Here is a 14,438-nt window from a genome sequence, read left to right as displayed (position 1 = left end):
GGGCAGTGAGGAACCTGGCCTCCTCTTGGAGCAGAGACTAAGGGTGAGAGGGCTGGAGGAGTTCAGGGGAAAGGTGGTGGGCACAGCAGGGCGCAGAAGCAACGCAGGGTCCTGGGGGCATCAGCAAGCCCTTTACCTTCATTCCGTTTATGCCCGCAAGTTCGTGTCCACCCAGAACCTCAGGATGTGACCTTATTTGAAAATAGCATCTTTGTAGATGTTAAGTAGTTAAGATCATACTGGATTAGGGTGGGTCCTAATCCAATGACTGGTGTCCTTAGAAGAAGGTCACGTGAAGACACGGAGATGCACGCACACACGCGCGCGCGCGGCAGCCGTGTGAAGACAGAGCCCAAGGAACACCGACGGCCACCAGAAGCTGGAAGAGGCCGGGAAGGACTCTTCCCTGGTGCCTTGGGAAGGAGTGTGGCCCAGGACACCTTGGTTTTGGACTTGCAGCCTCCTGACTGTGAAAGAATAAAGCTCTGCTGCTTTAAGTCCCAGGACACACACCCGTCTGCATGAAGTGGAAACCACGGGGTGTTCGGCTGGAGACTGAACTGCGGGGGCGAGGCTGGAAGTGCGAGTCCAGGCAGAGGCGACGGAATAGCGCAGGAAGACGTCACAGGGACTGGACGGGGGCAGTGAGGGCAGAGGCGGCCAGAAACCCTCAGATCCTCGATGGTTCATTCTTTTTTTTTTTTTTTTTTTTTTTTGCGGTACGCGGGCCTCTCACTGTCGTGGCCCCTCCCGTTGCGGATCGCAGGCTCCGGACGCGCAGGCTCAGCGGCCATGGCTCACGGGCCCAGCCGCTCCGCGGCACGTGGGATCTTCCCGGACCGGGGCACGAACCCGCGTCCCCTGCATCGGCAGGCGGACTCTCAACCACTGCGCCACCAGGGAAGCCCTCGATGGTTCATTTTTAAGTCCATCTTTAGAATTTATTTTATTTTCAATGTCTTGTTTTGGAATAATTACAGATTCACAGGAAATTGTGATAAAAATGTACAGGGAGGCCCCATGTACCCTTCAGGAGGTGGGGAAACCAAGGCGGGGGGTAGGGGTGGGGAGAAGACCTGGGAAGCGGAGGGCAGAGGGCAAAACAGTGTGACTGAGCGGCTCCTGTCTGAAATCCCCACCGGACGCACGAGGAAAACGGCAGGGGACAGCAGAACGTCCCAGCCCGGGCCTGGCTCCTGACCCAGGAGGACAGACAGCCTTGGAGCCAGGACGCACTCTGGCCCAGGGCCCGCCTTCCTGGGTTCACGTCGCACCTCTGCCACTACACACAGAGATGCTCCTCCCAGCAGAGCTCTGCACACCGGACGTGCTCACTAACCAGCAGCTACGGGCAGCGGTCCAGGCCGGAGTGGAGACTGGACACATGCACCCCGGGGAGAGTGTGTAGCTGGACAAGCAACGCTGAGGACTGAGCCCAGATGCCCTGTCTCCACCTGAGAGATGCGGGAATGCAGCAGAGGCTGTGCACGCGTGCCCAGCGGGGAAGGATCTGGAAGAAGCTTGAACAGGAGGAAGGGGGATGCCAAGAGGATATGGGGCTCTGGATCGTGGGGGAGAAGGCGGATGAAGCAGTCATAGTGTCCTGTGCTCTGCGGGTGGGTCGAGTGTGACGGGGGCCTAGATAGAACAGGCTACCAGCTCCGGCAACGATGAGACCATTGGCCGGTATATACTTAACATCACATCTGGTGGTGATAAGTATTCCAAAGGAAGGTAAAGCAAGAGGACAAAGAAAGCCCACCTCACTCGTGACAAAACAGCTCAGAGAGGCTGAATAACTTGCCCAAGGACACCCAGCTTGGAAGCAAGGAAGCTCAATCTGAACCCAGGTGAGGCTGCTTAACCACAACAAATATGGTGCCTGCAAGTTGGGTGAGAAGAGTCAGAGGTCAGTGAAAGCAGTGCTTCTGAAGGCCCTGGGCCCATCCACATCTGGAATCAGCTTCGCCTGGAGCCCTCCAGACGGGCCAGATGTCCCGAAACCCAGACTCCCAAGGACCAGATCAGCATCAGGGGGTTCGCTCTGGTTGTTTAACAACAAATGTTTAGAAGAGCGAGCTCTTCCCCTCACCACTACTTTACCTTAGTCCCTTTTAACGCCGGCTTTCCTGCATTCTTTAGCGGGGTTTCCTCGAGTTCACCCATCTATAATTTGAATGATTCTATAAAAGAAACCATTAAAGCCGAGCCCTTAGGAATTGTGTCCCCCTTGGAAGGCTTTTAGGGCAAAATAAAAATGCCTCTCTGAAAACCTGATGCTGTTCCAGATCCAGTAAATGCAAGCACTGCGGGCAGTCGCTGTGCATCTGAGGGAGGGTGTCTGGCTCGCTCTGGCCACTGTCAGGACATCCACGTCCAGGGACTCACAGCCTCAGCTGAGAAATGGGCAGACAGAAAGGAAAGAAGAGGGTCTCCAGGGAGTTGAAACCCACATCTGCCGCTGACCAGCCTGTGTGGGCTGAGAGAGGGGAAGTCACGTGCCGGGGCCTCCATTTCCTCATCTGTGAAATAGGGATGATGTCATTTGTCTCAGCCATGCCCTCTTTTTCTTCCTACCCGACCCAATTTTTATTCAGGCAGCTGTGCCTCAGCGTGACTCCAGCCTGGCCATAGAGGGCAGGACCTGCGGTCTTATACGCGGCAACCAACCCTCCAGCTACGGCGACTGGTTCAGGAATGGGCACATGACCCAATTTAGTCAATGAATGGAGCACAGGTATCCTGAAAGTTTCCAAGTCCAGAGCAGCCCTCTCTTTCCCTGGACAGGATTGAGGGAGGAGGGATGGAGAGAGTCCCAGAAACAGCTACCATCTGGCAACCACGAGTAGACCACATTTCCAAATGGGGCTGACCTGGTGGAAGGAAGAGCAGAGAGACAAACAGACACGTGATCTCTGGTGGTATCACCGAGCCACTGGATCACACCATTCCTGAAGCTGAATTCTTGCCCCAGCCAGCCAAACAAATAAACCCCTTTGATTGTTCAGTCCGAGTTGCCATTTTAGGGTTGTCCTTGCCCCTTTTTTAGAGGCTGGAACAGGGTACCAAGCCATCTTGGGCCTGGTAGAGAGCAGGTACTCACAGGGCAAGTATGGATCATTCCCCTTCTATCACCAAGTATGAGAAAAGATGAAAGCTTTCAAGGTAAAACTGACTGTCACCACAACAGACATTCACCTTCAACAAAAAACAGGGATATGGAAAACTACAGTGAAATATCACGTCGCTCCCACTAAAATGGCTAAAATAAAGGTAGACAAAAGACAAGTATTGGTGAGGATGTGGAGAGAGTGGAACCCTCTTACACTGCTGATGGGGTTATAAAAATGCCGCAGATATTTTGGAAAACAGTTTGGCAATTCCTCAAAGAGTTAAACGGAGAGCTCTCATTCGACCCAGCAATTCCATCCCTAAGTACATACCCAAGAGAACTAAAAACACAGGTTCACAAATGTTCACAGCAGCATTATTCATAATAGCCAGAACGTGGAAACAACCCAAGCGTCCATTAGCTAATGAGTGGATAAACAAAACATGGTATATCCATACAATGGGTATTATTCTCCATAAAAAGAAATGAAGTACGGATCCATGTTACAACATGTATGAACTTTGAAAACATTACGCTACGTGAAAGAAACCGGTCACAAAACATCCCACGTTGTATGATTTCCAGAATAGGTAAATCCATAGAAACAGAACGTAGATTAGTGGTTGCCAGGGCCCAGGAGAAGGAAGGGAATGGGGTGAGCGCTAATGGATAGGAAGTCTCTTCTGGGGATGACGGAAAGATTCTGGCATTGGATGGTGGGATGGCTGCACAACAAGGCGAATGTACCAAAAAGCACTAGAGGGTACACTTTAAGGTGGTGAATTCCATGTATGTGAATTATAGCTTAACGTTTGAAGTACATAAATTACAAAAAAGACAGGAGTAGGGATGACCCATCAACCAAACCCCGGGGGATAGTTTTTGTTAATAAACAGTATAAGGATGTCTGTCACAGTGCCTGGCGCTCGTGGGCTCCTAATGACCGTTTACTAAACGAACAAACGTGTCCTGTGCCAACAGTGGACCGAGAGCTCACAGCCCAGCCAACCCTCTCCACGGCCCCGTGGGGCAGACATCGTGATGTCACTTTTCAAAGAGGAACAAGGCTCCCGCGATAATGGCCCTGCAGCGGGTCAGTGGTGGAGCCAGCATTCGAACCCTGTTCTGCTGGAAGCCAAAGTCTGAGTTCTCAGCTTCACCCCAGTGTGTCCTGGGATGCCCCATGTGCTAAAAAGGGGTCAAGGTTCCCCAGCACAGGGTGGGAGCTGCATGTGAGCTCGGAGGCTCCCCTGGCCCAGGACCACATCTCAAAGAGCCACCTGGAGGTGGAGAGGAGACAGCTTTCTCCCAGGCTGGTCTTCACCTCCCTGGTATTCCTTGAAATGTCAACTGTGCGACCACGGTCATTTGGAAGAATGTGGAATGAAGGACCCTGAACTGAGTTCATCCCCCTGGCTTCCTCTTGGGGTGGGAGGGTTATAAACACTCTGCCTGGTGTCTGGCTGCAGAATCTGCGGGTCGCAGTGCAAAGTGGCAATGCAGGACCTCTTGACCTAATGTTATTAAAAATCGCAAGACGGAGACAGCAGAGCATCAAACCAAGCACGGGGTCCTAGTACAGGGTCCTGTGCGGGCCACACACCCGTGAAGCCATTCCCGTCACGCACGTGTAGACACACGGAAACACGTGTGTGCAATTCCTCCTAACTGGGATGTGTGTCCCTGCTGATTCACATAAACCCGGGTTGGGGGCAATGTACTGTGAGGCATCTTTCCTCGTCAGTGAAACACACGTTGATCTCGTCTCTTGCGGCTGCAGAGGGGCCTCACATCTGGAAATCCCTCTGCCTCATCCTCTTCCGGCCCAGGCCTGAACAAACAACTTGTTTATCCATTTAGTAGTTCAGTCAACAACGATTCATGAAGCCCCCTCTGTGTGCCAGGCACCGTGCCAGGTGCGGGTACAGCAGCGAACAGGGTGACAGCCCCCAGGAGCTGACCAGAGAGGGAGATGCGCTCAGGGACAAGGGGGGACCGGTCAGGGGCCGGGTCATGCGGGGCCTCGGATCATGTTCTAGGTCTGGCAGGGGGACGTGGCCAGAGTTCTGTGATGAGAGGCCCACTGGGGCTGGTGTGTGGCGAACAGATAGGGTGGGGAGAGAGGAAGCCGCGTGGAGGTCCAGAAACCAGCCCCCTCCCACCACGCCCTCCTCTGGACCCCCGTAACGCTCAGGGCGGCCTCTCGGGGCCCCGCACACATGTTGTCTTCCTCCAAAAGCTCAGCAGCTCAGGGCAGGGATGGTCCCCTTCACCCACCGTCCCTGCACAGGTGAGAGCTCTAAGATGGGGCCCAAAAGCACGTTCACCAAGCAGGCGATCGCAAACACAGCCGGCCTCTCCACCTGGCACCGGGCGTTTGGGCTGATGATCCCCTGGGGTGCTGTGGTGGGCACTGTAGGATGTGCAGCAGCGTCCCTGGCTGCTCCCCAAAATGTTTCCCGACCTTGCCAAGTGTTCCTGGGAGGCAGAACGTCCCAGGTCGAGAGCCAGGTGTTACATATACCCTTCCTAAAGTAAGCCAGGCAGCACAGACATGCAAAGATAAGTTACTGTGGTCAACTCTCGCTGAGAAACCCACAGACAACGTGGTGCTTTATTAAGCCAGGATAATTAAACGAGGGGGCACGGGCATGAAGTACCAACCAGCCACCTAAACAATTCACTCATCTATTTACAAATATTCCTGGCTCACATGCCCCGAGCCCAGCAAAGCTCTGCGCCCTGGGGGTTACCACGGGGACAAGACAGGTCCAGGCTCTCGTGGGACTGACAAAAGGAAGGGCTGCCAAGTGAGGGCAGAACGTGATACAGTGTGATTCCACATGGGAGAAAAGAAATTTGAAGCATATACCAACATATGTGGATATGTATATACATAAAGTTTATTTCTGTTTTCATACTCCCACAAAGGGCAGAGAAAGGTTACACTGGGGGAGAGGACCTGTGGGTTAGCTGAGAGAGGAATTCCTTTTCGTTTTATGCTGTTACAATATAAAGGCTTCCCTTAGCACTTGCAAGTATTTGTTTTGATTATTTGTATTTAAACCTCCAGAGCACGCCACACTGAAGAGGGAGCCAGGCCAAACGTATTAGGCAGAGGAACTGAGGTGGGTGAATTCATTAATCTAGGCAGGAAGAAAAGATACACGTAATATTTTAACATAGGTCTGTATCTTCGAAAAAGATTTATTTTCTAGACAAGGATTAATAGGTTAAAAAAAACCTGAAGATTTGCCCAAGGATGGGGTTATCCGATTTTGCAAATAAAAATACAGGATGCCCAGTTAAGTTTGAATTTCATATAAATGAATAACGTTTTCAATACGTGGGACAAACTTTTATTAAGCAATTATTTGTTGTTTATCTGAAATTCAAATCTAAGCGTGCATCTGTATTTTATCTGCCAAGAGGTGCTCCTTAAGTCAGGATAGAAAGCCTTTCCTGGCCTATGATGGTAACTGACCCTGCTATACTGTAGCAACCGTGATGGGGTCTCCGGCCCACCCAACAAGCAGGTAACAACTCTGCTGATTTCTTCATCCTTAGGATTCATGGCTTGCCTCCAGCAGAGTGAGTGTTTTGCTTCTGTTCCTGTTTTTTGGCTTTTCTTAAATTTTAGTTTTCAAATTAACATCTAGTAAAATTGACTTTTATTCGGTATCCAGATCTGTCCGTTTTAATGCGTGTATAGGATCATGTTATCACCGCTTCTCTCAGGATACAGAGCAGCTCCTGCATCCCAAAGAACTCCCGCGTGCTGCTTTACCTCAGTGCATCCAACCAGGGGTGAGCCCGCCCCCCACACCCCGCCAGGGGACATTGGCAACGTCTGGAGACATTTTTGGTTTTCGCAACTTGGGGCAGGGGTGTTACTGGCATCAAGCGGGTGGAGGCCAGAGACGCTGCTAGACATCCTACAGCGCACAGGACGCACCCCGTCCCAACACACACACAGAGCACGCCAACGGTGCCGAGGGGGAGACGCCCTGCTTTCTCAGTCACCCCTCCCCGACTCCCAGACTCTCAAGGACTGACCTGTTCTAATCCCTACAGCTTTGCATTTTCTAGACATTTCATATACATGGACGCACAGTCTTCTTGGTCGGCTTACTTCAACGCGCGTGTCTCTGAGATTCGCTCGCGGTGCTGCGTGTTTCACGGTCCACAGTGTGGATGCACGAAGTTTGGCGACCCAGTGACCTGCTGAAGGACACCCGGGCTGCTTCCAGTGTGTGTACGCACGAACATCGTGACAGGCGTTCCCGTACAGGTTTCTGTGTGGACCTGCCCTCTCATTTCTGTGACGTGAAGCGGAGGTGAAATCCTTGGGGGGGCCTATTCCCCAGTCTTCGCACACTCGAGGTGTCCGTCGGTGCTGGAATCAACCCGCCTGCCATCTGGAGAGACCGGGGAGGCTGCAGAGCTGAGCCGAGAGGGTCCGATCCCAGGAGCGTGCCCGCCACCGCGCCCAGCCCCCTCCTGCCTGGCCCTCCTCCACCGAAGGAGGCTGCAGAGGAGACCCTTCCCGGCCTCTTGTGCCGCTCCTTCTAGGATGGGTGCTGCAGGCTCCTTCCAAAGAGGCAGAGCACAGCTTTCATCCGGCCCCTGCTCCCCTCCTCCAGGCTTGGGCACGTAGAGACAGCCATCTGCCAGCGGCGCTAAGGTGAGTCTCAGGACACGCAGCCAGCACACGCGAGACGGGGGCCGGGGGAGAAGCCCTGACTGCCGTTCATACTCTAACCAGGGGGTGATAACAACAGCCCGTGGGCCAAATCCAGCCCACCGTCTGCCTTTGCCAATAAAGTTTTATTGGACATTTCTCCTTCTCTCCAGAGAAAGAGAAATATGCGGAATCAAAAAAGAAAAAGAAGGAGATACAAATGAACGTATTTACAAAACAGAAACAGACTCACAGACTTAGAGAATGAACTTACAGTTATGGGGTGGGGCGGGGGAGGGAGAGTCAGCGAGTTTGGGATTGACATGTACACACTGCTATATTTAAAACAGACAACCAACAAGGACCTCCTGCGTAACCCGGGGAGCTCTGCTCAATATTATGTAACAACCTAAATGGGAAAAGAATTTGAAAGAGAATAGACACATGTATGTGTATAACTGAATCACTCTGACGTACACCTGAAACCAACACAACATTGTTAATCAACTATACTCCGATATAAAATAAAAAGTTAAAAAAGAAGCTTTACTGCAACCGAGCTTTGAACACCCGGGCACATATTCACTGTCCGCTTTAACACACGCATGTGCTGCCGCGATAACGGTCGAGTTGAGGAACCTGGACAGAGAGTGTCTGACCCGCGAAGCTAAAACATTTACTATCTGGCACTTTAGAGAAAGAGTTTGCTGACCTCTGCTCTAACCAACCCCAGATCCACTTAATTCTAGACTTGTAAAGAAAACCGTAAAATGTCCCAATGAGATAAGATGCCTTTACTGTCTGTTATTTGCCAAGGAAAGTATTCCTTGCAGAGAGGGTTCTGCCCGTTGCTGGTTCACAGAGAAGATGATTGAGTGTGTGCTCTGTACCAGGCACTGTGCAGAGCCCACCCCCTGCGCTGCTCTCGGGCAGGACTACTTGACCCCACATTTACAGACGGGGGGAAAAAGCTGGCTCGAGGCTACGAGCTTGACCACCAAACCTTTGCCGAGGGAAGGTGGATGGAAATGCAGAAGAAAGGAGAGATTGCCAGGCATGGATGTGGGCAGCCTACGGGGGGCCTCCAAGGGTAGAAAGGATCCACCGAGGCTCTGGGGGGAGGTGCTTCCCAGAGGCGAACCAGGTGGGCAGGGGTGTGGATACAGGACTCTGGGAAGTTGAGTTGAGGACAGGGACGAGCCAGTGCCTCAGGCCACCACTGGCAGGCCTGGGTGGCCTGGGCAGAAAGAGTATGCCCAGTCCAGAAGAGCCCCGGAGCGGGCAGGGAGCACAAATGGGGCCTCTTAGGGAAGGAGGGGATGTAACTTGCCCACAGAGAGAGGGTGGCATCTTGGTTTTCTTGTGGTTTCTCTGTTTTCCAGGGCTAGAGCCATCGGGTGCCCCGAGGAGGCCCACAGCATAAGAATGTTCCTCCTTAATTGTGCAAAACGCATTAATTCCAGCCACTTCTCCTGATGGACCAAGGCCTGAGTGACAAGTGAGAACGCAGTAATTACTCGTGACATCCGCCTGGCCCAGTTACCCAAGGCCACCGCAGCTGCCACTGCCCACCGGCCCTGGAAGGTCCCATCCCAGCCTCTGGGTCACCAAGGCCTCTTCTTCGCTCTCTTGCTTCAGCTTCTGGACAAACAGGATGTGAAGCAATCGCAAGGGCGAAGGCACCTGGGAGCCAGCTGTGCCGCGGGCGGGATGGCTCGCCAACCTCGGCTTTATGGGGCTTAGTCTCCGCAGCCTCCGTGGGCGAAGGCTCGCTCCCGGGTCCCGTTTTCAGCTGCCGCAGCCGGCATCACACTTGCACGGCATACGCCCTCAATCCTTTAAATGCCTCACAATCCCATCTGGGATGATTAAGAACAGGGATACGTGCTCTCGCGGGCCCCGGAGAGAAGCCCGAGGCCCTCTTTGCATGCAGACGTCCAGGATGTGCCTGTGTCTGCCCTTCTGGAGGGAGGAGAAGGGGCCCTCCTGGTCTTGGAGCTCCGGGGAGGTCAAGCAGCAGCTGGAGGCCCCCAGCGAGGGAGTGTGAGGGCGGAAATGAGGCCCCCAGGTCGTCTTCTTGCATCAGAGAGCCAGGGCTGATCGACACCACGGGCCTCCTGAGCCCGTCAAGTGATTTCTTCTGTGGACAAGGGAGGAGGACCCTGTCAACGAGGACAAGATGTTGGAGTCCTCGCCTTGGGAACAAAGGACTAGGCGCTTCTGCATCTGCAAAGATGAGGGAGTCTCCAGCCCAAAGCAGTCTTCACCTCCCCGCCGCTTTGGGGTGGACAGCGGCACGCGGAACGCCGTGTGCAGGAAGCCCTCCGGAGCCGTCCTGGGGACCTCAGAACTTGTCTTCACGGCCTCATCCCTGACCTTCAGCATATGGTCCCTTCACTGTCTGCCTCTTCCTATGAGAATGTGAGCAAAAGCCTTGCCCTATCCAAGCCGTAGCCCCGGTGCCTGCAACAGTCCCGGGTCCATCACAGCTCCACACAAATGTTTGTTGAGTGAATAAATGTGCTTTCAACATGGGCAAAAGGCTCTTGACTGTAGGAAGCCGGTTCTGACCACCAGGTGCTGGGGCTGGGAGGGTTCAGCACTGCTCTTCAGGCTGGGATCCGTCAGGCACCGCGGCCAGACCCACAGCACTTTTAGGGGCCTGGGAAAACGTTATAACGTCTCTTAAAATCAGAAGAAAAAACATGAACTTTTTAGTGTTGGAGAAAATGTTTTCATTTTTAATCCAGCCAGGATTATATTCATCGTTATACCAGGATGGTCATAAACCAAGTTTTAACATGTTTGAATGCAGGGAGGACCCCCTGGCCACTTCTGTGACGCCTGCTCCTCCCGTTAGTCCTGTGGGAAGCCCGCTGTCTTCCGGGTCCTTTTTCAAACTCTCTTCCCAGGAAAGGGGATGTGGAGAGAAGAGCCAGGCAGAAACCAGGATGCTATAGGGTCCCAGGCTCTCTGTCTGGGTGGCCCGGCCGTGCACCCAGCAGGGGCCTGTTAATTACACACTGCCCCTCAAGGTGCGGCCACTGGTGACCACATTCCTCGAAAGGCTTTCCAGCAACGAGCAAGTCTGGAGTCAGAATCTGCAGCAGAGCCCAGGTCTACCCTGGGAACAGAGGAACTTTAGTCAAGTTGCTTGGCCTTCTCGGCCTCCGTCTCCTCATCTGTAAGATGCTGGCCGTAACAAACGTGCTACCTGGGCAGGGTCATCGTGAGAATTAAACACATCGATAACAGCAATAATAATATCTAACACTCACGAGCGTGGACAGGGTGCCGGCCCAGGGCTCAGCATTTTTACATGAATTCACTCTTTTCTTCCTCGCAGCCACAATCATGCCCGAGGAACAGATGAAGGGACAAGGCATCAGGAGGCCGGACCAGCCGTCCCAGATCACACGAGGCCGCCCCGCGGAGCATCAGGCTATCGGGCACTGGAGTCGGCGCAGGAGCCGCCGGAATGTCCCCTCTCTGGTCCCGTACCAGAACTGAGCACGGCGCCTGGCCGGCAGCGAGGGCGCAGCTCTCACCAGCACCGCCTAGACAGCCCCCTTGCCAGCTGGGGAGCCCTCCACACTGGTGTCACGTCCCCTCTGTTCAGGGTGCCTCTCCTCCCCTCTCCCACCGCCATGGGGGTTCAGGGGGGCGCAGCCTGTGTGGCTTGGGAGGTGGAGGGGCTGCCTCTCCTCTTGTCCTCTGTACAAGGAAAGACAGCAGACGCCAGCCCTCCCTCCCGCGGCATCCTGTCCTCAGAGATGAGACAAGGCGCCCTACTGGGCTCCTGATGAGCCCCAGGTGCCCCGGGAGTTTATGGGCTTCTCCCCACACAGGCTCGCTAGCTGGCGGAGGCCTCGGCTGTGCCGCTCCGCTCCACTCCGAGGGGTGACTAACTGGAGGGCCGCAGCTGGAGGAAGAGGGGACAGACACACGCTTCCTGGGTGGTCTCAGGCAGCATTTGGAGACCCGCAGAGCCAGGGCTCACCTCACGTCGCACCAAACATCAGGAAAGAGGGTCTGTGACGTCTGTGCCTCACTAAGCAAGCTGGTCCGAATTACTATCATAAACATGCCCATGGTATGGGTGGGGAAACTGAGGCCCCGGAGGTGACCTGGCTGCATATTCTGGCAGGTGCCCAGTGGCTGCAAGATGCTGTACCCCGACTCAGTGCCCCATCGCCTCCCCTCCCAGACGGGGCACTAGGAGCTGGGCACGGGTGCCACGCCCTGAAACCCCGTCTTCTCCAGGTGCTGTCGGAGTTTACGTTAATGCTGGTAGGTGGTCCCAGGGCAGGGGCCAGGCTGTCCCTACAGGCAACGCAGGGCTGGCACATAGTATGTGTGCATCAGCCTGCCCATCAGATGCACCCCAGAATCCACGGACTCCCCATCAGGCCCTGCTGGTCTTTCACCTGTGTAGGCATCCAGCGTGAAAAGGTTCTGACCCAGGTTTAGACCTGAATGGCGTTGGCCAGCCCAGGCACCATCTTATAAACAGGGTACCCCAAAACATGGGGCAGAGTGTTATCACTAGGCCAGACGCCAAGTTAGAAGGCGCCTGTGAGAAAAGGCAGATTCTTGGGCCCATCCTTGGGGAACCGACATCAGTGGGTCTGGGGCTGGAGCCCGGGAATCTGTATGCTCAGTGTACCACCCAGGGGGGCTGTGATGGACAACACGTGGGAGAAACACCATGGAGGGAAACGATTTCCCTGCCAGGAGCCTGTGTTCTCAGAAATGCTGGGCTCGCTTGCTTCTTATCTCATCCCCCAAAAGATGCAAAAACTCATACGCCCAGTTGGCCGTTGAATACTTTCCTCCTCCCTGACGGGCTGGGTGGGTGGTCCTTCCCTGACCCAGGCAACCAGACTAAACTTGCTGCGTCGGCGTGCACAGCACCTGGACAAGCCGGGTCTCAGGGAGGCGGCATCCATGCCCAGCCCCCAGGGCCCCATTTAGGAGGGGAGGAGATGGGGCATCAAGTCAGGGGCATGGCGTCTAATCCTTACCCTGGCTCTAGGCAGCATCTTGCGGCCACTAGGCTACGCTCCCCCTGGATGGAGAGGGGTCCCCAGGACTCAGCACCTCTCAGGGGCCCCAGTTTCGTCACCTGTCCCTCGGGGATGTTAATGATAGCATCTACCCTCCTGGTAATGGTGACGATCACAGGAGACAATGGCGGAAAGCACTCACTTTGTGCTTAGCAGCTACCACATGTTAAGCAATTAAGCTCTTCACTTGCATGAGCTCATCTAATCCTTTGCAACCACCCTGTGAGGTGGAAACTATTATTAACCCCATTTCCAGATGAGGGACATTAAGTGACTCACCCTGGGTCATGTGGCTAGAGACAGCAGAGCTGGGACTTGAACCTGGGGAGTCTGGCCAGCTCCTGAGCCCAAGCCCATGTAACCACCAGGCTGTGCCACTTCAATAAACACTGAGCCTCAGCCACGGGTTGTGGGGAGCAGACGCTAGAGGCAAAAGGGGGACAAAGACCCTGACTGTGGGGGAGAAAGGGGATGGCAGGCCTGGGTTGAGTGTCACTTAAGTGAAAAACCAAACCTGTGCCACCCTGAGCCAGAAGGGCAGGCAGGATAAAGGAGCACATGACCCATTGGATCAAGTTGGCAGGTCAAGCCAATACCCACAAGTTCAGGGAAATGGTCACTCTGAAGAGGTCAATCAAGTCTCCCTTAGCCTCATCTGTGCCTCATCTCCACTATGTTCCACAGGGGTTTTTAAGGACAAACAAGAGTTGAATGATTCTATCGCCAAATAAGTTTGGAATTCTTCTGTGCTGTATACCCTATCAGGAGATTCACAATGGACATCAGCAAAATAAAGGCTCTGATAAGTCCTGCAGTGAAACCTGTTTAGTTTATCCATCCTAGCATTTCTTGCACTTAACTGATCATGACTCTTCACGGAACACAGTTTGAGAAATACTGGTATAGAGCAGGGGTTGCAAACTCTTTCTGTAAATAGTATTTCTGAAAAATAATATTTTCAGCTTTGTGGGCCACAGCGTCTCTGTTACAACTACTCAACTCTGCTGCTGCAGCACAAAAGCAAGACCAGGTGATACATAAACCAGTAGGTGTGACTGTGTACTAATAAAACTTTATTTATGGACACCAAAATGTGAATTTCCTATAATTCTATGTGTCACAAAATATTCTTCTTTTTAAAATTTTTCTTAGCCATTTAAAATTTTGAAAACTATCCTTAGCTCACAGGCACCCCAAAACAGTCTGGAGGCTGAATATGGTCCACCGTGCATAGTTTGCCAACCCAGTATAGAGGAATGGGAAACTCCAGCATCTTCTAGGACCCCACTATAAAGTGTCAGGGGCATGAAAAGGGGAAGGTTTGGGGGGGTGGGGAGCCTGGGGGAGACCATCAGTAGAAAGAAGACCAGACTGGAAAGAAGACAAGTGTGGTCCTAAACTCTGTGGCCCCCTCCCACACAGCACGTGACCTTAGGCGGATAATTCTGGGGAAAAAAATTATAAAATTTATTTACATTTTCCAAATCCACTTGGCCAAACCCAGCATTAACCAAAGTAAAAAGAAGAACTAAAAGCTGGAACAATATTTGCAGCTCAAATCACAAAGGGCAAAATGTCC

At 53.3% G+C, this 14,438-nt stretch overlaps 1 protein-coding gene across 8 annotated transcripts in view; it reads right to left on the bottom strand.

Annotated features, from left to right (window-relative positions):
- The window catches only part of BMP7 (bone morphogenetic protein 7), a 91,861-nt gene that overhangs the window by 14,081 nt on the left and 63,342 nt on the right, over positions 1 to 14,438 (bottom strand). The gene's annotated exons all lie outside the window — the stretch shown is intronic.

The sequence above is a fragment of the Physeter macrocephalus genome, chromosome 14 (assembly GCF_002837175.3).
Source record: "Physeter macrocephalus isolate SW-GA chromosome 14, ASM283717v5, whole genome shotgun sequence".
In the NCBI taxonomy this organism is placed as follows: domain Eukaryota; kingdom Metazoa; phylum Chordata; class Mammalia; order Artiodactyla; family Physeteridae; genus Physeter; species Physeter macrocephalus.
The sequence above is the reverse complement of the archived record's forward strand: the minus strand, read 5'-3'. Positions and strand labels throughout refer to the sequence as shown.